General features: G+C 39.4%; 1 protein-coding gene across 1 annotated transcript in view; it reads left to right on the top strand.

Annotated features, from left to right (window-relative positions):
- Positions 1-24,393, top strand: part of LOC122793119 (guanine nucleotide-binding protein subunit alpha-14) — a 1,370,299-nt gene that overhangs the window by 1,122,381 nt on the left and 223,525 nt on the right. The window lies entirely within an intron of this gene.

Raw genomic sequence — 24,393 nt, 5'->3', positions numbered from 1 at the left:
TAATTCCCAGCATTTAGGGGATAGTGTGGAGAAAGCATGAGAGGTACAGTGCAGTGTAGTTGAGTTGCAGGTGTGGCCAGAATAAGGGTGAAGCATGAAAAATTTTGTAACCCCCAGCACTGGACCAGTAATCAAGGAGCCTCAATCCTCACCACTACCACCAGTGTGGGACATACATTGGGAGGATGACAAGTACACACACAGTCAGTCTGGGCTCAGAGAGTTCTTAAATTAATATCTCAAATATTACTGCTGGGATAGCTTGCAGAATGACATTATTTCTTGTCATCTGACTCTATCCCAGGTAAAACCACCACAGTTGAAAGCTAGCAGTATTTAGCATCCACCTGTGAAAATACATAGACCTCAGATCTTTTGGCAAATGGTGGAAGTCATAAAATAATTTACATTCCTCCACATTTAAAGACAATGCAAAAAAACTTCTCTAGTACAGACATTGCGTCTCCTGCTGCACTGAAACTGAAATAACATTTTTTTTATTGTGTGGCCATAAAGTAATTTAATTTCAGCTATTTTTAAGTTAACCTCCAGTGTCCCAGTTGCCACTGGTAAAATATACACATCTAAACAGTTACAATAGTGCAGGTACATTTCTGTTCTATTCCAGTAGGGTACAGTGTGGTTACATCTTTAAGCTCAGTACTTTACAATCCCTTTTCAGCACATGTCTGTACAAACCTAGTTTGATGCACACATAACTTACAGTTCTAATAAGGTTGTAACACAGACATCTTATATAAAGCATGTTGACATTTTCAAATGACACACAACTATTTACAAAACTCCAGACAGCTGTGCTGACAGTATTTCTCTTTGTCACACTTCTATATAAATCATATTGATGTTCACAAATGATATATAATTATTTACAAAATTGCAGATAGCTGTGATGGCAGTATCTCCTTTCATGATATCCCCCCTCCTTGAAGACTCAAGTGACCCTTGAGAAAAGTTGCTTGCGAGGGATGAGCCTATCTGAGAATACCTAACCCATTCTTTGCCTTGAGATTTCAGCTGCCTTGGCATTGCTGACCCAGTACAGTGCTGCACTGTCCTATCATATGCTTGCAATCCTAGGCTCCACCATAGTAATTTGAGATTTTGCTGGCTGGCTCCCTGTAGCCATAGATCCCCCTCAGACTGCTCCTGCCTCTTATTGAAAATACTTAGCTCCAGGTCCTCCCTATCATGGTAAGGTTTCATGGTGTTAACATGGTCCATTTTGTGCCCCTGCCTAGCAGTTCTGCCATCTAGTTAACAGCACTGACCTCCCCTTACCACTTTGAAGGGTCCCTCCCAAGCTGCCTGCAGCTTGTTGTGTCTGACAGGAATGAGAACAATAACCTGCTGTCCTACAGCATACTCTCTAGCTCAAGCATTCCTGTCATACCAGACCTTTTTCTGCTGTTGGGCCTTGTGCCGGGTTCTCTTGGGTCAAGCCCATGAGTTCCCTGAGCCTTGTCCTGAGGTTTAGGACATATGCCACAACAAATTGCTTATGGGATTCACACTCACCCTCCCACTCATCACAAATCAAACCTAGAGGTCCCCTCACCCTGTGCCCATACAGTAACTCAAAGGTAGAAAAATCTGTGGATTCCTGGGGCACCTCCCTATAAAGAAACACCAGATGGGGCAAATATTTGTCCCACTCCCACTTATACCGGTCTGCAGATGCCCATAGCATGGTCTTTAGTGTAGGGTTTACCCTCTTAACCAGACCATTAGTCTGGGGATGGTAGTGGTGGTTTTTATGTGCTTCACCCCACAGTGCTTCCACAGACTTGCCAGCAGGTCTGACATGAAATTGGCACCTCTGTCAGTATTTCTTTTGGGAAACCTACCCTGCTGAAAATGTCTAACAAAGCATTTGCCACCTTTTCTGCCTCAGAGGACAGAGCCACCACCTCAGGGTGTCTAGTAGCATAATCCTTTACAACTAGGATATACTTTACCCTGTAGAACATGAGGTACTCAGAAGCCCCACATTATCCATAGCTACTCTCTGAAATGGCTCCTCAATCACAGGCAAAAGCCACAAAGGTGTCTTGACCTTGTCTCCTGCCTTGCCTACCTTTTGACACCGCTCACAAGTCCTGCAGTACCCTCTTACTTCCCTGGAAATCCCATGCCAATAAAAGTTCTGTATAGTATGTCTCTTTGTATGCCTTATGCCCATATGACCTACAAAGGGAATGTTGTGGGCTGTACCAGACGGTAGACTCTGGGCACTACCAACTGCTGTATTTTCTCACCCTCTAGCCCTCACTCAGGGGTCCACTGTCTATACAGTAACCCTTAGTCCCAGTATATAGATTCTCCTTTTCCTTGACAATCAGGTGCCTCACTAGCTACCTCCCTCAGGCCTTGTAATGTAGAGTCTGAGAGCTGAGCCTGTCTCAACTCTCTCTTTGTTGACAGGTGCTGACTGAGGTTTCTTTTTGGGGTTAAACTCTTGGCTAGGCTTGTAAGGGCCCCAGAGCCATTAATCTAGTAACCTCCTATGATCCTTCCCAGCTCCCCTTCTACAGGAAGTCTGGTATTCTCTGACAGGAGTGCCTCACTATCAGCCTGGGTGCTACTACTACTCACCTCTGCCATTGCATTCACTCTGTCCAAGGGAAAAGCAGTACCCACAAGCAGATGTGGCTCACCTTCAGTCTCACTGCTGCAGGGTAGCTCCCTCCCTGATGTAACCACCACATCAGTCCTGGCTTGAAGTCTGCAGTCTGTCTGGGCTCCAGCAGTCTACCAGACCCACATGCTTGTCTCCAAGGCTGTCTGCATGTCACTGCATGCACACAAGGTATTGCATTATCAAAGTCATTCCCTATCAGTACATCTGCAGGGATATTCTCAAATACACTACTTGCTTGCTTCCTTTTCCAACTTCCCAGTCAAGGTGAACCCTAGCCAAAGGTATTTGGAATGGGGTCTCTCCTAAAGTTCTGACTGGAGTAGACTGCAAAAGCAAGTCGCGCTCTTCTTTAACCATTACAGTCTCCAAAATGGTTAAGTCAGCGGCTTTGTCTCTCTCTTAGCAGTGGCCTGTTTTCCATCTACTAAGATAGGATGTGACCTCTTGTGGTGGTTTGGTATGCTTCTTGTCTCCAGACAACTTAGTGCTGGTGTTCTGTAATTCCCACCTTGCCTCTGTAGACATCTATATCCTATATGGCCCCACTGATTGCATTTAAAACATTTAACCCTTAGTCCTGGCCATGTACCTGAACTAGTGGCTTCCCTTGCTACTGGTGGACTTGGTTGGGGTGGTTTAGGCTGCCCACCATGGGTTCCCCTAGACCCATGTGCAGCACTGGCTAAGTGATGCCCTGCTTGCTAGGTATGGATCTTCCTTTCTCCCCAACTCACCTGCAATCCTGCAGTCCCTATCTGCCAACCAGATTCTTATGTCCTCTGGCAAAGTGCTAAGGGTTTGTTCCCTCACCAAAAGGTCTGCCAGCCCTTCGAAAGTGGTGACCTGACACCCACTCACCCAACTATGAAAATAAGTGATTAACTTAGCAATATATTCACAAACATTTTCATCTGCCTTGCCTGTATGCTCACAAAACTTTTTTCCTATAAGCTTCAAGTGTTAACGTAAAACACTCTAATAAACAATTTTAACAGTATTATAATTTAAGCAATCAGTATCAGACAATTTAGAAATAGCAGTTGCAGCTTTACAATGGAGTAAAGGGAGTCTAGAACCATATCCAGAGCCCTTGGTCAGCATTGTACTGTTTACAAGCCCTTTCAAACAATGAATAAGACTATAAAAAATTATCACACTCTGTAAATTGTGGAAGAAATTTACTGACCTTTATTACTTCTGGGGTTCGGTTGCTCCCTTCCCATTACCTCCATGACCCTGGCGAAGAGTCATCATCTACTTTTCATGTTGTCTTTCCTCTCATTTTCTTCAGGTTCCAAATGTCTCAGTCACTCTGCTGATTCTAATTCCATTTGTTTCTCCTGCCGCAGTCACTCTGCTGATTCTAGTTCTAACGGTTTGGCCTCCAGTTCAAGTCTCTTTAAGTCCAGATGGATTTTTAAGTCCTCTGTCAAAAGGTTGAACTGTCCATTTTCTGAGAGTTGTACATCCACAAGGCCAGTCTGGTTGTCCTTCTGGTTGCTGGTCTGTGATGCAGCTGTGACTAAGGCTGCAGTCATCTCCGCTTTATTCAGGTTAGCATAAACCGATCCTTTGTCTTGGCACATCTCAAGACTCCTTGTCAGCTTGCCGTACTCCTCTGCTGATATTGTTGCCTGCTCTCCCTGACTAACTAAGCTAACAAAAATAAATAAATAAAACTACTGTGATATGAAACTCTGAATGTTCACTGTGTGGCTGATTAGAGAGTACAAACACCTTTTTTATTGACCACTGTTTACAGGCTAGAGAAATTCAATATCCACACCACTGAATCGTAATATGTGGATATCCTACCATTGCCACCAGTAAAATGTGACACCTCAGCATTGGGCCAGTAATCAAGGAGCCTCAATCCTCACCCCTACCACCAGTGGGGGGACGTACATTGGGAGAATGACAAGTACACCCACAGTATTTCTAGATGCAACTGTCTGCATCGAGTGCAATTTCTCTTAAGAGCACACAGAGACCGCAGTCAGTCCAGGGCTGGTTTCTTCCTCTTTCTCCAGATACCCAGTAAGACTCCCCACTGGCACAGGTATAGAGTTGAGATCTCAGCAGAGTGGCCAAGCCAAGACCTCCAGCATCCTGTCTGTCCAGCCAGTGCTTTTTGTCCGTGCCAAAGTATCTGACGCACACACTCTTTGAGGTTTAAGTTTTACACACACACACACACACACACACACACACACACACCTGGGAAAGGCTGGCACAGGGTTACTAGCTATGTCCCTGTCTGTCCAGACTATAAGGTAGTTTCCCCTGCCACCACTCACTCTTATCAGCTACTTTAAGGCCCTTAACATATGGTGTCTGATTTTACTGTGTAATGTTACTATCAATACAAATGGTAGTTTGACCAAGAACAAGGCTATTAGGAGTGGGCTACACAGCGTCACCAAATAAATGTGCAAGTACTCTCAGAAGTTATAGAGGTCTCACAAAGATCAGCTACAATGAAACATTTAAATATATTTAATACTAATAATAAAAGAACAAGGCAAAACTAAATATATATATGTACAGCGATATCAGAGTTCATAATCACAGGAAATATTTAAAGCAACATTGCAGGATAGTCTCAAATAAGTAAAGAAAAATATATAAGCTAAGCTTTGCTATAATCCTGACTATATCTAAAAGAATTATACTGTACCCTCGTATACTTATTTCAGAGCAGGCAAGGCAGATGTGGCGAGTGGATCTTGATGTTGCAGGTCAAAGTCAGAATACAGAATATTAGCTCTCTCAGAGAGCTCTTCAATTAATATCTCAAATATTATTGCTGGGATAGCTTGCAGAATGACATCATTTCTTGTCATCTGACTCTATCCCAGGTAAAACCACCACTGCTAAAAACTAGCAGAACTTAGAATCCACCTGTGAAAATACGTAGACCTCAGATCTTTTGGCAATTGGTGGATATCGTAAAATAATTTACATTCCTCCACATTTAAACACAATACAGAAAACTTCTGCAGTACAGACATTATGTCTGCTGCAGTGAAACTGAAAAATAATATATTTTTTATTGCATGGCCATAAAGTAATTTAATTTCAGCTATTTTTTTTCTGAAGTTAGCCTCCTGTGTCCCAGTTGCCGCTGTTAAAATATGCACATCTAAACAGTTACAATAGTGCAGGTACATTTCTGTTCTATTCCAGTAGGGTACACTGTGGTTACATCTTTAAGCTCAGTACTAAACCCTTTTCAACACACATGTCTGTACAAACCTAGTTTGGTATACACATAACATACAGTTCTTATAAGGTTGTAACACAAGCATCTTACATGAAGCATGGTGACATTCACAAATGACAAACAGCCATTTACAAAATTCCAGACAGCCGTGCTGGCAGTATCTCTCTTTGTCAGACGTGTATATAAATCATATCGATATTCACAAATGACATATAATTATTTACAAAATTCCAGATAGTTGGGCTGGCAGTATCTCTTTTCGTGACAAATGTCTTTGGTAACTTGATGAGATTTAAAGCAAGAGTTTGAGAATGAGATGGGAGTAGGGATTTTGAGAGCAGAAAGGCAAGCAGGAGTTCAGATCTTTGCTAATAGGAAGCCATCTAGCTTTAGAGAGAGTTGTACACTGGCAACCTTGATGAGTGTGTAATGAAATGGCACATTTTATTTGAGATTATTTTTAGGGTGGCTCATAGTTTTCTTTGATGTTGCAACAGTGATGGCCAGTCCATACTCTAGCTGTGCAAACAGGATTCTTCCTATGTCTGTGGCTGCCCTTGCTGGCTCTGTCTGATAAGTGAACAGTATGGAACAAGCAAGATTCCCAGACATTTGAAGGGGGTGGCAGGTTGTGTGAGGGAATTGTTTATATCTGTGATGTGAAGTCTGTTGGGAGCTTCGGCAATCCTTTGATGTTTGTCGAATAGCATTTATTTTGTTTTAGATGGGTTTCATAAGAGCTTGTATTGTAGAAGCCATTGTTTGACTACGATCCAAGTCATAGCCTGTTATAGGTCCCCAAACATGTCCCTAGACTTTCACATCACATTCCTAAGCAGCCTGTAATCTGTTAAGGTCTAACCCAACACTCTCATACTAGCAGACTTCAACTAACCCTCCATCAATTGGGAAAACTACTCAAGCACCAATGCACTGGCCCAACGCTTCCTGGAATTCATCAATTCCAATACCCTGGACCAGCTCATTCTTACCTCCACTAGAGGAATCAACATCCTTGACCTGGTTATTACTAACATGGGCAACTGTTGCTCTACACCAATAGTCAGTTCCTTCCTGGTTAGATCCGACCACAAACTAATCACCATGGAAATCCACATCTCACCCACACCCCCCGCAAAGGTAGCCACCATGAAAACCTTCTCCAAAGCTGACTTTGGACTCCTAAAAACAGAGGTGGTTAATATCACAGCACCCATGTCAATGAAAAATAGATGCTTGACTACTGCAGCACAGGTTAAAGCTGCATTGTGTAAGGCCAAAAATACAGCTTCCATGGGACCCGACAATATCCCTGGCTGTGTTCTACATTAATTACAAAGTGAACTGGCACCACATCTGTGTTCTCTGTTCATTCACAGCCTCACCTCAGGCTTTGTCCCTACTGAATGGTGCACTGCTACAGTCATCCCTCTCCTTAAAGGGGGAGCGACTACAGACCCTGGAAATTATCGCCCCATTAGCCTGACAAGTCTGATATATAAGGCTATGGAGAGCATCATCATGGACCTAATTAACAAGGATATAGGGAATCTCCTAACTCTAGATCCCACGCAATTTGGTTTTGTGAAAGGTAGATCATGGCTGCTCAAGCTGATTGACTTCTTTGAGTCAGTCACCAGAGTGGTGGATGAAGGTAAGGCAGTTCATACAGCCTACCTCGATCTGGGTCAAAGCCTTTGATACCATTCCTCACTCAGGAATTATTGATAAACTCACCAAACTAGGCCTCAACCCCTATATCGTTAGGTGGGTTGCAAACTGGCTCACAGATAGAACACACAGTGTAAAAGTAGCGGACTCCAAGTCACGAGCAATCATGAGTGGAGTCACAGGGATTGGTCCTGGGTCCTCTCCTGTTTGGCATTTACTTCTCAGAAGTCCAGGCCAACATGGAGGGACTCTGGCTGATCAAATTCGTAGACGACTGCAAGCTTGGAGCCATTATTAACTCCCCAAGTGATGCAGACATCCTACAGAAAGGCCTCACTGAGATCAATGACTGGTATCAAAACCATGGCCTTAAGCTTAATGCCAAAAAATGTGTCATCATCCCCTTTGGGAAAAACTCAGTTCCCACTAATTACCACATTGATGGGAGCCAACTGAACCTTGAAGGCGTTATAAGAGATCTGGGTACACAGGTTGACAGCAACCTCTCCTTTGACTACCACATTGCCACTGTTGTCAGAAAGTCCTTCTATGTGGCAAATCTCATTACCAAGAGTTTTGCATCCAAGAAGGAAGAGGTCATCATTTCTCTCTACATTTCCCTCATTAGACCAGTCATAGAGTATAATGCCCCATTTGGCATGTACCTCACTAGACACCTGCAACAGCTGGAGAGGCAATAAAAGTACCTCACGTAGAGGATCCTAGGCTTTAAACACATGTCCTACATGGACAGACTGAAAAAACTCCAGCTATTCCTCTGTCTCATATTGTCTACTAAGAGGCGATCTCTGCTGGACTTACAAAGCCATGTCTGACCCAGCTTTGCTAGAAATGCTACATCTAAAGAAATCCCAATCCCTCAGCACACCATGCTGCAGGGACCTCAACCTCATTACCACAATCAAGAGAACATGCTGGAGGGACAGGTTCATAACCCAGAAATTGCCCATCTGGAATAGACTTCCCATACATATCAGGCAGAGCACCTCATTAGGCCTCTTCAAGAGAAATCTTGATGAGTGGATGGGAAATAGAAAGTTCACCCCGGGGATCACTCCAGTGGCTCTACTTGATAGAGGCACTGGGAACTAACGACGGGTGGCACAATGCCAGGACACTTCTATGGGCTAGGCTTCTAAAGGCCCCAGAGCCATTAGCCTTGTGCACACCTATGAATACAGCTCATTTTTGAGATGTGTTTGTATGATAGTGCACAGCTGGTTGTATCTGAAGATGACAGCATTATTTGCATATAATATGACTGGAATGTGTGGTAGGTCATAAGAGAGTCTATTAATTAATATGGAGAAAAGGAGGAGTGGAAGAATGGATCCTTGAGGGGCTCCCTTAAGGAGTGTTGCTGTATTAGAGAAGGAGGTTCCTAATTTCACTTTAAAGGGTCTATTTTAAAGGAAGTCTTTACACCAGAATAGGGTGTCTTCACTAATGTCAATTTATTTTAGTTAGTTTAGTAACATTGAGTGGTCAGTTAGGTCAAATGCTTTTGTTAGATCTATAAAGACTTCCTTGGTAAGGTTTTCTTTGTCTATGTTGCCCAGGATTTCATAAGTTAGGGTTGAAAGGGATGTCATGGTAATGTGATCCCCTTCCAAAATTAGTGTTTTTTAGACAGAAGGTAATATTGATAGATACAGTCTGTCATCTGAGTGCAGATTAATTTTCTACGATTTTTCCAAATGTGGGGAGTACAGAAAAAGGTATAAAGTAGGAAGGGATTTCTCGTTTCTGTTTTGCAATAGGTATTAGTGCTTCTTTTCAGATGGTAGGCATGATGTTGCTTGTTAAACAAAGGTGTTTTTTTTACATAGAGTGAACCAAGAGTAGAGGGCGGAGCCATGTGAAGATTCTGTGGGAATTTGATCTGGCCGAGTTTATGTCCACAGTTCGTCTTGGTTTTCTTTTTTTTTTTTTCTTTTTTTTTTGGGACACATGGAGTAGTTTTGCATTATAAATGCCATTCTATTACTCCAAACTCACTTATCCAGAGAAACCTAAGCAGATTATTTTTTTTTTTTAAAACAAGATCTTCGAACAAGAACCAGTTCCGTTTTAACTCCCATTTGTCTTAAAATCCACAATGCCTAGGTACATTGTAGTCACCATTAATATATTTCTTAACTTTGTGGCACTAGTCTTCTTGTGTTGGGATTTTGAAGCAACCCCATCTATGAAAGTATTTTTAAACACCTTTATTAAATTATCATTTAAGACATATACACACATATATTAATAGAAAAGAAGACAAACTATATTAAGACTTTTTCGTTTACGTATGTTATACATACATATTTTTTTCTTTCTTTATACAATTGTAATTCAGTCCAACATTACATAAATTGATCAATTCCTGTCTTTCTTAAATCTCACTTCTCCTCCTGAATATTATTCTGCATGCATTGTTCCCACAGATTCCATTTATTTTTATGTAATTTGCTTCTTCCCTTTTCTGAAGATCCCAATTCAAGTTCTTTTATTTCTTTTACAATATTCAGAACTTCAAATACAGGGGTCTACTTTATTTAATTGAAAACACGTTACGTCGAACACCACTCCATCGACACATATACATCGAACCGCGAAATTATCGAACGCACAAAACCGCGAAACTCAAAATACCGAATTGTCATACTCTGCCAACCCCACTGCCCGAAACACACTACCCACCCAAACAAAATAAATAAACCACAAAACCAACCAAAACCCTACGTCTAACCCTACACTAAACCCCACATACACCACTATCTATGCACTCTCCTTAATCCCTCCCTAACCCTAAGGTCCGTAACTACCACACACACTTACCCTACGGAGCTATACCCAAACAAAATAAATAAACCACACGCATACACTAACCAAACCCCTAACTCAAACCCTACACTAAACGTTAAATACATTACCCATATTATATTACCTATCTATGCACTTACCTTAACCCACACCATAATCCTAACCCTAATGTCCGTAACTATCGCACACTTACCTTACGGATCTGTAGCTCAGACGGGCCAACCAAAACAGTTCCACATTTCGAATTTCGTGGTAATTTCGCATTTTTTTGCGTTCAATTATTTCACTGTTCGATGTATATGTGTCGATGGATTGGTGTTCGACGTAACATGTTTTCGATTAAAGTAGACCCAAATACAATAGGCTTAGATTTTGATTTCCATTTTCTATGAATTGCTTTTTTGACAGCTAATAGATTTAAACATAAAAAGGCCTTATTATGTCTGGGCAGTACAGATCCTGTATACTGGCTCAAAAGAATAATTTCCTTAGTTACAGACATTTAATTCCCTCATTGCTGAGTACACTGTATGGAATTTTTAAAATCTGCTAACTTATTATACACCCCAAACACGTTTCCAGTTGCTTTTTCTTCCGCATTTCACCTCCAGTATTTGCTGTCTACTTGAGGAAAATTGTGTTCAGGTTTGTTAGGGATATAAACATATATGTGCAAATACTTACAAATGGAAAATTCCAGACTTTCTGGACTTGTTGCATACTTGAGAGCCATACATATTTCCTGTTATTGCTCCCTTGTAAGTTGCTTTTTCAGTTTCTCTTCCCAATCTTTTCTAATCTCCCCTGATTGATTGTTATAGTTGTCATTCAATATTTTATATGCCCTACTAATTATCCCTTCTATTGTAGATTCAACTAAAAACTGTACCAGAACAGATCTCCCATGTAGGATCCCCTATTACTTTCTCTTTGGTTATACTCTGATAGCAATCCCTGATAGAGAAGGTCGTCACTAACCTGCAGTCCAAACTTCTTGGCCTCATCCCACTCTATTACTTTTCCCTGTCTGTTTATTTGCTCCCAATAACGTGGTTCTGTTGCCAGTTTTCTCCTGCAAATTCCAGTCTCCTTTTGCCTGTTTAATTCCAGTCTCCTTTTGCTGTTTTCTTTACTCCTACTTGCAGTCATCCCTACTGGCAAAATCTCCTTTCTGCATTCCAGTATTGGCTTACTTCTTAATACTCATTGCAACTTTATTAATATAATATTCTGTATGGTGGTTATTCTGTTTATGAATCTGCATGTAAAATCCCACTCTGTCCTTATTTTTTGAACCCCCCTTAATCATCATGCTTTCCACTTTGATTTTTATCCTTCTGCTTGTGTTATGTATGTGAGCCATAACTGCACAGCTCTGAAGTATTCCTTTCTAATCAGGAAATCCTAAACCGTGTTATATTGGAAAGATCAACATATTCCACTTAGCCCTTGCCCTCTTCCCATCCCATGTAAATTCCTTCAGCTCTTTATAAATGATTATCCACAACTTCTCCTCTGGTTGATAAAGTTTGCCTGACCTGTACATAAAAGTAAAGAAATTAAAAACACTTGCACTGTTTGTATCTTATTATCCATATCCATAAACAAGAGCTTCTTATTTTTCAGTTTTTTATTATCTTTCCACATATCCTTAACCACCATAACAGAAGCCTTTTTAATCCATACTCTTAAATACTTCATCTTATCATGTCCCCCATATATATGTACATTGATAATCTATTCATGTATGGGTACATAATTTACAGCTATAGCCTTTATCTTCATTAATTTTATATCCTGAAAATACTTGAAACTGCCCCAAATGTTCCACAACATCGGAATGTCCTCTACTAGATTTATCAAGTGCTAATAATTTAATCTGCAACTAAAGCCAACTTTTCTTAATCACCATACCAATTGTATTGTTTAATATTTTAGTCCGTTATTTCCTTTGCCAATGGCTCTAAAGGTAAAGCAAATAGCACAGGGGAAAAGGACACAACTGCCTAGTTTCTCAACTTTTCAGAGAGGAACTCTTCCAAATTAATTCATGCCTGTGGTTATTCATGTACCCTTCTAATTAAGCATTTCCTTAATCATAAAAATTCCAGCTTAATCTGAGCATCAAGACCTACCAACAATGTCTGTATTTTCTTCCATTCTGCTTCCCTGTGGATCATCATTGTTCTTTTTGATGTTATTAAATGTTTGCCTCCCCTTCACAAAACCACACTGATCCATATCTGTCAATGTTGGCAACCCCTCTGCCATTCGTTTAGTTAGTATAGGTGTAAACACTTTATAATCATGGTTTAAAATTGAAATGGGTCTGTATGAAGTCTGACAGGTCTTTACCCTCTTTGGGTAATACATCCACCACAGTGTTCCGCCAGTGTAGTTGTGCTTCTGCACCTCTAAATACTATTAAACAAAATCTTTCAGATCTTTATCACTTTCTTCCATCTTAACTTCCAAAATTCCACAGGAATAGTATCTGTCCCTGGAGACTTCCCTGTAGATTCATTATACATCACTGTTTTTGTCTTGTCTCCTCCTATCTTAACTATTAGTCTTTCATAAATATTTCCATTTGTGCTCTTTCTTGGTTTGCAAATTCCTCAGCTTTATACTAATTTTCATAAAATTTCTGAAATGTCTGTAATACCGCTGTGATGTCCTGTTAATAGCCCATCAGACTGCCACCAATTAATGTGACATCTCCCACTATCCTGGGTCAGCAACTAAGGAATTTTAATCCTCACTATTGACCAGTGTGAGACCATCTCTTAAACAGGAGTAATATTTCACAGTTTTTCCCTGAGTTTTTCCCTGAGAGTAAACAGGAACATGGCCTGTAGCCTGGGACTGGACTGGATACTTCTGTCAACCCCTATTGTAACTCCTTATTACATACTTCAGAAGAGTGTGTCTCAGTTGAAGACCTCTGATGCAGTCATACTTACATGAATTAAATCTCACACATCCAAACACTTTTGGGAAAGCCTGACACAGATTTCCAGCTGTGTCTCTTCCCCAAAATAATATTGTAATGCTGCCATTAATCAGAGTGTCTTCATGCCCTTCTAAAGGGGTGAGCAATTATGAAAATTAAATATTAAAACAAATAGCAGTAAATGAACTAAGCAGCCAGGCTTTTGGAGTGGCCCAGGAAGTTATCAAGGTAAGTATAAGCACTCTCATATCACTAAAGAAAAACACTGATTGTCCAGCCACAATGTAAGTTAATAAAAAATATTTAATATTGAGTAAAATTATTAAAAATATGGAAACAGTAGTTCCCAGTAAACAAACAGAACTCAATAATCAAGAAAATGAAATCAATACTGTAGGCTAGAGATCCAGCATTCAGAAAAACTCTAACTGATCTAGCTGATTAGTTATAATTTCCTAACTAACTAAAGAACACTGTCCCTGAACTAAACTAAATTACTACAACAGAGCAAAGGCAGGCTTACAGTTCTTGATGAGTCCTTTTTGGGTATCCACGGCACAGTACATCTGTGATCAACTGACAACTATAACTGATGACTGACTTCAGCTGGCTCTTTTATAGACTATCCTGTCAACTATTCCAGCTCAAATTTTCATTTCATATTTTTAAATTCAACCAACAGCTGTTTTCTAAAAGTTCCTTCCTGTCTTTCAGTGTCTGACAGTAACACATAGCAACTATCAACATTCTGAGGACATCATCTGCTAATTAGCTGAATCAGAGACAGTATGCCTTTAGAATGTCTCTTCACAAACAGTTAGAAATGTAAAAATACACTGTTCGTCTTTAAAACATTCTGTTCAAACATATCATAAATCAACATGTAAGAACCTATTTACAATATCATAGCTAGTCATGCTGGCGTACAATACACTGTTCAATCTGAAATTATGTGCAAAACCTCAGCCAGACATGCTAGCACAAAAAACAGTGCCTAATTTATTCACATTTCTCCTTCCCTATGACTCGAGCATGGTTTTCAAGTGACCCTTGAAAAACAACACTTGAGAAAAATGGGTCTTTCTGAGAATATCAGCCCTCTACTCTCCTGGGCAATCCATTTACATTGACATTATTATCCCCACTGCAGCGTTTTTCTCCTTCTGATGAAACTTGGCTGAGTACAGCCCCAACCCCACAATCTGAAGCATCCACTTGCACAATAAACTCTTCACTATAATCTGGGCTGACCAGCACAGGGGTCATCCCAGAATCCCCTTAAGCTTTGGAATGCCTGCTCACAATCTGTGGCCCACACTACCATATCCACTTTATTTTTTCTAGTTGGGTCAGTAAGGGGTGCAGCCATTGCAACACAACTGGGCACAAATTTTCCACAGTACCCTGCTGTCCCTAGAAATGCCCTCACTTGCTTTTTAGTAACAGAAACTGGCCACACTTGAATAGTTTCCACTTTGACGGGTTCTGGCCTAATCTTAAAACGAACCACTCCATGTCCTAAGTAAGTGACATCTGCCATACCCACCTGACACTTACTGTGTTTAATGGTTAGTCCTGCCCTTTTAAACTGGTCTGCAAATGGCCATAGCATAGTCTTTAATGTAGAGTTTAAACTCTACACAAGACCATTGGTCTGGGGATAGTAGGGGGTGTTCTTTAAATGTTTCATCCCACAATACTTCCACAAACAAGTCAGCATGTCTGACATGAAGTTGGCACCTTGTTCAGTCAGTATCTCCCTTGGAAAACCTACCCTGTTGAAAATTTATAGCAATAAATTTGCCACTTCTCTACATCAACATCACCTGCAGAAGGAATATTATGTACCATAGCTAGAAGTGGCAGATGGTAGGCTCTAGGCTCTACCAACTGCCGTACTACCTCGCTTTCCAGCTGTCCCTTAGCAGTCCACTTTCTATACAACAAACCTTCTTTCTCTGTCCCAATATCACATGCATAAGGAACATTAGGGACTATAGCTAGAAGTGGCTGATGGTAGGCTCTAGGTTCTACCAACTGCCATACTACTTTGCCTTCTAGCCCACCTCCAGGAGTCCACCCTTTATACTACAAACCTTTGTTCCCATATACAGACTCCCCTCTTCTTTGAGCCTCAGGTGCTTCCTTAGCCATTTCCCTCAAGCTTTGTAATGTAGGGTCCATAAGCTGAACCTGTCTTAACTCTACATTTGTGATCCTCCCAAGCTCCCCTTCTGCAGGAAACCTAGTAACTTCCGACAGCTGTACCTCACTGTCACTCTGGCTACTATCACCCCCCTCCGTCCTTGCAGTCACTGTGTCCAAGGGAACATCAGTATCTCCCAGCAGCTGTAGCTCACCTTCAGACCTACTGCTACAGGATAGCTTCTTCTCTGAAACAGCCACCACACCAGTCATGGCTTCAGGTATGAGATCTCTCTGGGTCTCCCCATGGGCTACTAGACCTACATGCCTGCCTCCAAGCCTGACTACGTGTCACTGCATGCACACAAGGCACTGTTTCATCACAATCATTCCCTATCAAGACATCTGCAGGCATATTCTCAAACACAAGCTCCCTTTCCAGAGGAAGCCTAGTAACTTCCGACAGTTGCACCTCTGTGTCAGTCTGGGTGCTATCGGTCTCCTTTGTCCTTGCAGTCACCATAGCCAAGGGAACATCAGTACCTACCAGCAGCTGTGGCTCACTTTCAGATGTACTGTTACATGATAGCTCCTTCTCTGAAACAGCCACCACACCTGTCCCAGCTTCAAGTATGAGATCTGTCTGAGTCTCCCCCAGGCTACTGGACCTACATGGCCGTTTCCAAGCATGACTGTGTGTCACTGCATATACACAAGGTAGTGCATCATCAGAGTCATTCCCTATTAGGACATCTGCAAGAATATTTTCAAACACACACACATACCTGCTTGCTTCCTCTTCCATCCTCTCAGTCAAGATGAACCCTACCCAAAGGTATTTTGAACTGGGTCCCTCGCAAAGCTTTGACTAAAGTGGACTGTCCAAGCAAGTACTGCTCTTCTCTAATCACTGCGGACCTCACAATGGTTATATCAGAAGGTGAGTCTCTCTTAGCAGTGACCTGTTTAACATCTACTAAGATATGATGTAAATTTTGGTGATAGATTGGCACCCCTGTTGTTTCTAAACAACTTGCCACTCTGCAGTTGCTCTTCTTTATTTTGTGAAATTCCCCTTATTCTGCAAAATGTTAACCTTTGTCAGCCATCTGAATAATTCCTTTTACTGAACCGTATATCATTCTTTATTTTACCCTGTTGTTAATCTCTGTTTTTATTTTATCCCACTCAGTAGCTAATGCTTTTATAGAAATGTCTATCTTCTGTAATAACTTTTGAATAATTTCCATTATGCATTCTTTTTAACCGGTAGGTAGAAAAGTGCCAGTTTCTCTTTTTTACTGCCATTACTGTGTATTTTTGTCTTTGTTTTTATGTGTGCATAATCTGAAGTAATAGTTGAGTGTGAGTCGAAGCTTTCAATTAAATGCTCATGTGAAATATAATTTCTATGCAGTCTAACCCAGTTATTGCACCTTGGGGAATAATATGTAAATTCTGAGTTTCTACTACCAAATACACGTCTTCCATAACAAATATTTTCATAAATTTCTTAAGTCTACCCACTTTTCTTCACATTTTCCCTCCTAGGTTGCCTTGATACATCCTCACTGATGCAAATCAAGTTTAATCCCCAACTGCAAGTATTCCCTGATGAAAACTAATTATTTCTCCCCAACTTTTTTAAGCTCCATAATAGCAGTTTTTGGTGGAATATAAATACATAAAACAAAAGCCGGGAGGTAGCAGCAAACAGTATCACCAGTCTCCAACAGGGAAATAAATCCAAAAAAGGTTCTTGTCTTTAGTCTGAACACAAATTTATTACCCAAAATAAAAGCGTTTTCGCTGCTACATAACAAGCGCAGCTTCTTCAGAAACAAACAGTGTAAAATGGTTAAAAGAAATTAGCGCCAAACAATGCATTTAAAACTTAAAGGAGGTGTCTCAAAAGACGTCACTTCCTCTACTAGCGCTCCACTTTTTGTTACACAGTTCCTCATATTGGTGAGTGCATCAAATTGTAAAATAGTTAGGTAAGCTGTGAACTTACCTATAAAAATGTATATGTCATATAAGACATTAATAAGTATATATCCAAATACAATAAATAATGTTATAAATACATTCCAAATCTATCACAAGACAACATTATAATAAAAAAACATTATAATAAAAAGCTGAGCTTCAAATTTACCTAAAAAGAATTATTTAATATAACTTCTCATTTTTAACACAACGGAGATATTACAGTTGTCATTTAACCCAGGACTATGGAAGGCATTAAGTTTAATTTGCCATTCTAGTTCACGAAGTTCTACCAGTAGGGAAAGGGGGCCTCCTCTAATACTCATGGGAATATGATCTATTCCCATAAAAGAAAACTTGTGGTCAGGGAAATTTAGCACATGTTTAGTCAGAGCGTTCTCTTGTTTATTGGTCCTTATGGCATAGGCATGCTCGTAAATACGCTGACGTAATTTACGGTCTGTCTTGCCGATATAAAAGGCAGGACATGCATTACAAAATGCTCCATAAACTACAGATTTAGTATTACAACTAATAGTGTGGTTAATCTCATATTTTACGTCATTGACATAAAAAGATAAACCTACTCTGACCAAGTTACACCAATTACAGGTTCCACAAATTGTGGACCCTTTACACTTCGAGAACTGAGACTTTTGTTTAGATTGTAAAAGTTCTTTTAAATTCTTACCTTTCCTAAATACTACTCTAGGGAAAGGTCCCAACTTTTCAAAGAGGAGAGCGTCATTCCTAATAAATTGCCAGTTTTTGGTCAGAATGTTGCAGATTTTGCCAGCATCATTGCTGAATGTTGTAATGAAGCTAGTAAGAAAATTAACTTTAACTTGACCAGACTTCCTGATATTAGCTGGGTCAGAGGACTGGGTTCTCTCTCCTTCCTCAAGATAAAGGCTAACATCAGGCTGCATAATTATAGTCGTTTGTTCTTCAAATTCTTTAAGTAGTGGTTTATAAAAACCCACTGATCTTTTGACTTCAATTTCTGCAATAATCTCATCTATTAAAGTATCTGGATAGCCTCTATTCACAAACTGGTTTCTAAGAAAAGAACATTCCTGGCCAAAAGAAAGAGCTGTGTTACACATACGAACGGCTCTTACCAACTGACCCTTTATTATCGCTCTCTTCTGCTTGAAAGGGTGCAAACTAGTGAAATGTAGTATGGAATTGCAATAGGTGGTTTTTCTAAACACCTTAGACAAATAAACCCCAGTAACATTATCTTTACTAAGATTGACATCTAAGTAGTCAATCTCTTTAAGGGAAAAACGGTGTGTAAATTTAAGAAAACTGGTCGTATGGTTCATAAATTCAACTAATGCATCAGCCTCTGTTGAGTTACCTTTAAACAGAATAAAAATGTCGTCAAGGTAACGTGTATACAGGCGTAACTGTTCTTTAAATATAGAGTTTGAAAGAATATATTTGTATTCCCAAAAAGCCATGAAGATGTTAGCTACACTGGCTCCACAAGGGGAGCCCATGGCTACACCTTGTTTTTGCAGAAAAATTTCATCATTAAAAATGAAAAAATTGGATTCCAAGACTATACCAAGTAGTTCAGTGACGATGTCAATTTCATTATTAGTAGCTCCTAGTTCTCGTAGTTTCACCTCAACCCACTCAGTGGCTTCCTGATGTGGGATTGAGGTGTATAAGTCCACCACATCGATGGTAAGAAAATTATAAGCTGTATTAAATGTGACTTCATTTATGTTACTTAGAAACGTCCAGGAGTCTTTGCAAATAGACGGTATGTTTTTTATATATTTCGATAAGATGTGATCAATTAATTTTGCACTATTATACGTCATGGAAAACCTCCCATCTACTAGTGCCCTCATAGGTGGATTTTCAAGATTCTTATGAATCACATTTAATACAGCTTATAATTTTCTTACCATCGATGTGGTGGACTTATACACCTCAATCCCACATCAGGAAGCCACTGAGTGGGTTGAGGTGAAACTACGAGAACTAGGAGCTACTAATAATGAAATTGACATCGTCACTGAACTACTTGGCATAGTCTTGGAATCCAATTTTTTCATTTTTAATGATGAAATTTTTCTGCAAAAACAAGGTGTAGCCATGGGCTCCCCTTGTGGAGCCAGTGTAGCTAACATCTTCATGGCTTTTTGGGAATACAAATATATTCTTTCAAACTCTATATTTAAAGAACAGTTACGCCTGTATACACGTTACCTTGACATTTTATTCTGTTTAAAGGTAACTCAACAGAGGCTGATGCATTAGTTGAATTTATGAACCATACGACCAGTTTTCTTAAATTTACACACCGTTTTTCCCTTAAAGAGATTGACTACTTAGATGTCAATCTTAGTAAAGATAATGTTACTGGGGTTTTTTTGTCTAAGGTGTTTAGAAAAACCACCTATTGCAATTCCATACTACATTTCACTAGTTTGCACCCTTTCAAGCAGAAGAGAGCGATAATAAAGGGTCAGTTGGTAAGAGCCGTTCGTATGTGTAACACAGCTCTTTCTTTTGGCCAGGAATGTTCTTTTCTTAGAAACCAGTTTGTGAATAGAGGCTATCCAGATACTTTAATAGATGAGATTATTGCAGAAATTGAAGTCAAAAGATCAGTGGGTTTTTATAAACCACTACTTAAAGAATTTGAAGAACAAACGACTATAATTATGCAGCCTGATGTTAGCCTTTATCTTGAGGAAGGAGAGAGAACCCAGTCCTCTGACCCAGCTAATATCAGGAAGTCTGGTCAAGTTAAAGTTAATTTTCTTACTAGCTTCATTACAACATTCAGCAATGATGCTGGCAAAATCTGCAACATTCTGACCAAAAACTGGCAATTTATTAGGAATGACGCTCTCCTCTTTGAAAAGTTGGGACCTTTCCCTAGAGTAGTATTTAGGAAAGGTAAGAATTTAAAAGAACTTTTACAATCTAAACAAAAGTCTCAGTTCTCGAAGTGTAAAGGGTCCACAATTTGTGGAACCTGTAATTGGTGTAACTTGGTCAGAGTAGGTTTATCTTTTTATGTCAATGATGTAAAATATGAGATTAACCACACTATTAGTTGTAATACCAAATCTGTAGTTTATGGAGCATTTTGTAATGCATGTCCTGCCTTTTATATCGGCAAGACAGACCGTAAATTACGTCAGCGTATATACGAGCATGCCTATGCCATAAGGACCAATAAACAAGAGAACGCTCTGGCTAAACATGTGCTAAATTTCCCTGACCACAAGTTTTCTTTTATGGGAATAGATCATATTCCCATGAGTATTAGAGGAGGCCCCCTTTCCCTACTGTTAGAACTTCGTGAACTAGAATGGCAAATTAAACTTAATGCCTTCCATAGTCCTGGGTTAAATGACAACTGTAATATCTCAGTTGTGTTAAAATGAGAAGTTATATTAAATAATTCTTTTTAGGTAAATTTGAAGCTCAGCTTTTTATTATAATGTTTTTTTATTATAATGTTGTCTTGTGATAGATTTGGAATGTATTTATAACATTATTTATTATATTTGGATATATACTTATTAATGTCTTATATGACATATACATTTTTATAGGTAAGTTCACAGCTTACCTAACTATTTTACTATTTGATGCACTCACCAATATGAGGAACTGTGTAACAAAAAGTGGAGCGCTAGTAGAGGAAGTGACGTCTTTTGACACACCTCCTTTAAGTTTTAAATGCATTGTTTGGCGCTAATTTCTTTTAACCATTTTACACTGTTTCTGAAGAAGCTGCGTTTGTTATGTAGCAGCGAAAACGCTTTTATTTTGGGTAATAAATTTGCGTTCAGACTAAAGACAAGAACCTTTTTTGGATTTATTTCCCTGTTGGAGACTGGTGATACTGTTTGCTGCTACCTCCCGGCTTTTGTTTTCTGCAGTCTGTTGTGCCGGTGTTTTCCTAGAATATAAATACGTGCCAGCATAAATCCTCCTCCATCGCCAATAGCTTCTTACTACCACAAATCTACCATTACTTTGCCCCCCCCCTTTCTATCATTATTGAATCCCCTGTAGCAGTCAGTATAATTACTCTATTTTTCCTTTGTCCATGATAATCTGCTAAATATTTATCCTTTTTCCTAAACATGTCTCCTGCAACATTGCTATTTGCACTCTGCATTTGCTAGTATGTGAGCAAGTATTTTGAGGTTAGGGTGTATACATAGCACAACCCTTACTAGCTGGGCATGAGGAATGCCAGAACTCAGGAAGTGGATTAAGTACAGTAGAAAAGCATGAATGTGATGCATTGCACTTTACCAGTGAGTGTTTACTGGTCAGAGTTTCCTAATGGTTTAGTACTGTGTTCCACAAATGTTCTCGTAATTAACAGGTGGCAGGAATATGTATGAGGTCAAGTTTTGAAAAAAGAAACAGAATTTTTTCATTGTGTCCTTGCAGGGCAAAAAAGTCCTTGGTAGGTTTCCAGGCAAACTCCATCCACCACACTTATTGTACATACTTTTTAACAGCCTTGGAATCTATTCCTAAAGATCTAATGGCAGTACTTGTTCTGTCATGTTTCTTCTACTGGATGAGGACTGAGCAGCCTAAGGGTGATATCCATCATCAACCAAGTTGTTAAATAGATGACTGGGAAGGTGCAACAAGTCTGCAGAAATTGGTATTAAAATAACTCCCTGACATATCTTACTGCTCCATCCATGCCTGTGGTACATCTTAAAATGCGTTATATATCCAAGTACCACTTGTTATTCAACAGGATGCTCCCCTACCAGGAACGGGAGGAAGCTGTCTGCCTAAGGGTAGTAAGTAGAGAGAAGAACTATGCAGATTGACACATTAGTTAATGCACTGTTTCTAGACTGTAGGCATATTCATGAAGTTTAAGTGTTTCATGCTGTATCAAAAGGTGGCATTGGGACCATAGATTGATCTTTTTCTATAACAGTATTTTCTGTTACATTATTCTGAAGCAAAAAAACAGTAAGTATAATTGATGATCTGGAATGCTTGCTCATGAATATACATATGGAGAATTAAGTGCCTTTCTGGAGTGTCTGTCAGGTTTACCATTCCAAAATAAATTCCTAGTTGTTCCTTCCCATAGGTATACCCCTGAAACAAGATGTGACAAGAGTTTTATCAGGATAAGTACCCCTTGCCAGACTTTCAGTAGAAGTCCTTAATCTGCATAGTGAGATATCAGTCAAGCTGTATTACATCTTGGATTCAGCATTCTTACTTTACTCCATCTAATAGCAAAGCACAGTTAGAAATGTTTGACATTTAGTGGGTGCTGTTTTTTTCTAAATCCTGTGGTGGACTATAAATGGAGTAAGAGCATTTGCTTTTTTTAGAGTTGTGTGTGTGTGTACCCAGAGAAATTTCCAAACTTGGTTTTGTTTCAGGTATTGACATCAGTAAAAATGTAAGAGTCCACAAAATGTTGACAATATAAAGCCAAATATTATGCTAAATACTGCACCTTTCACTGCTAGGGTCCTTCTCTATTTACTGCTGCATAAGACAGTTCCAAAAAATTCACTATATCCACATAGTTTTGCAAAAAGCAAAATTCAGTCGTTATAACCAGTAGAGCCCCTTGATAGCAATTTAAATGCAAATTTGACATTAAGAGTAAGAAAGCAGCCTTACTTTTTCTACTGTTTATATATTTTGTTACCAAAAGAGCTATTTGCACCACTCTTATGATTAATATGCCTTTTACAAAATCAAAATGATCTGGACATATTAACTGGAGGATAATAATCGCTGATCAGCTGACCCAAACTGTTGTAACTTTTACTCTATATTGATGTTGGCAGTAGAGCTGTATGCATCTCAGGATACATGATTCTTATTTGGTTTATAGATGAACGCTAACAAATATCTTCTCAAGGAGGGAGGGGCCTTTTTAAAGTAACTCTGTTCACTGCATGTATCAAATATAAGGAAAGGTACCTTCCCAGACATGTTGTAGAACTCCCCAAGGAGCCTGTTGAGAGTAGAATATATGAAAATCTTTAAGGCAGAAATAATTCACAGTTATTGAGCATTTACTAGATCCAATATTAACTCCAGATGCCTCAAAGTTTTTTTTTTTTGTTTTGTTTTTTTTTTAATAGCTGATCAGGATAGATATTTTGGGTATCTCAGATATGGCCGAAAGTCTCTGATTGAAGTGTTGGGTCATGCAGTGTTTGTGCATGATTACTTTTATTTCTGTTGGTGATCATTACAAGCAGTGATCACAGAGGTGTGTGGCCCTCTGTTTCTTAGCTTTTTAGTATGATATGTATGATATGTTTGGAGCGAAACAGGTAAGTAAAGCACCTCAATCTAAATGACAATAAAATTACCTTGTCTTCAGCTCACTGGAGCTAAGTTTTAATCTTCCAATGCTTGCCAGAAATCTTGAATGTCACATATTTGGGGAACATTTCCAAATTATACAACTCATCTTTAAGAAATGTGTTTTCAACATCAATGTTTATTTTATCCCAAGTTGTTTACTTAGTTATTGCTACCTTAAAACTATGTTTATAATGACCAATACGGTTAGATTGTGTATAGTGACGGCAGCTTAATCTCCAGTGAGAGCTGCATTATACTTTCAGTCACAAAATCTTTAAATGTAGGGTTTTATTAGTGGAACATGATCAGCTTGCACTTATAGGATTTCTTGAGTTCCCCCTTTTTTATCCAGTGTGGTTAGAGCTGACCTGTCTTCCTTATTTATAGCAGAATGTATGCCTGCTGGAAGACCTTTCTGAAGTAAAATCAGATGCAAAAATATAATCCAACTCAAAGTCATCTCATAACAGAATATCACATACAGACACAGCAAGACTGTCATACTCAGAAGTCCTTGATGGTTGCATGATGACTAATGCATTCATTTAAAGATCGCATGACATTTCA

This window comes from Protopterus annectens, chromosome 2.part0 (genome assembly GCF_019279795.1).
Source record: "Protopterus annectens isolate FY-2018-M chromosome 2.part0, PAN1.0, whole genome shotgun sequence".
Lineage (NCBI taxonomy): Eukaryota > Metazoa > Chordata > Ceratodontiformes > Protopteridae > Protopterus > Protopterus annectens.
This window is presented reverse-complemented; position numbering and strand designations above follow the sequence as displayed.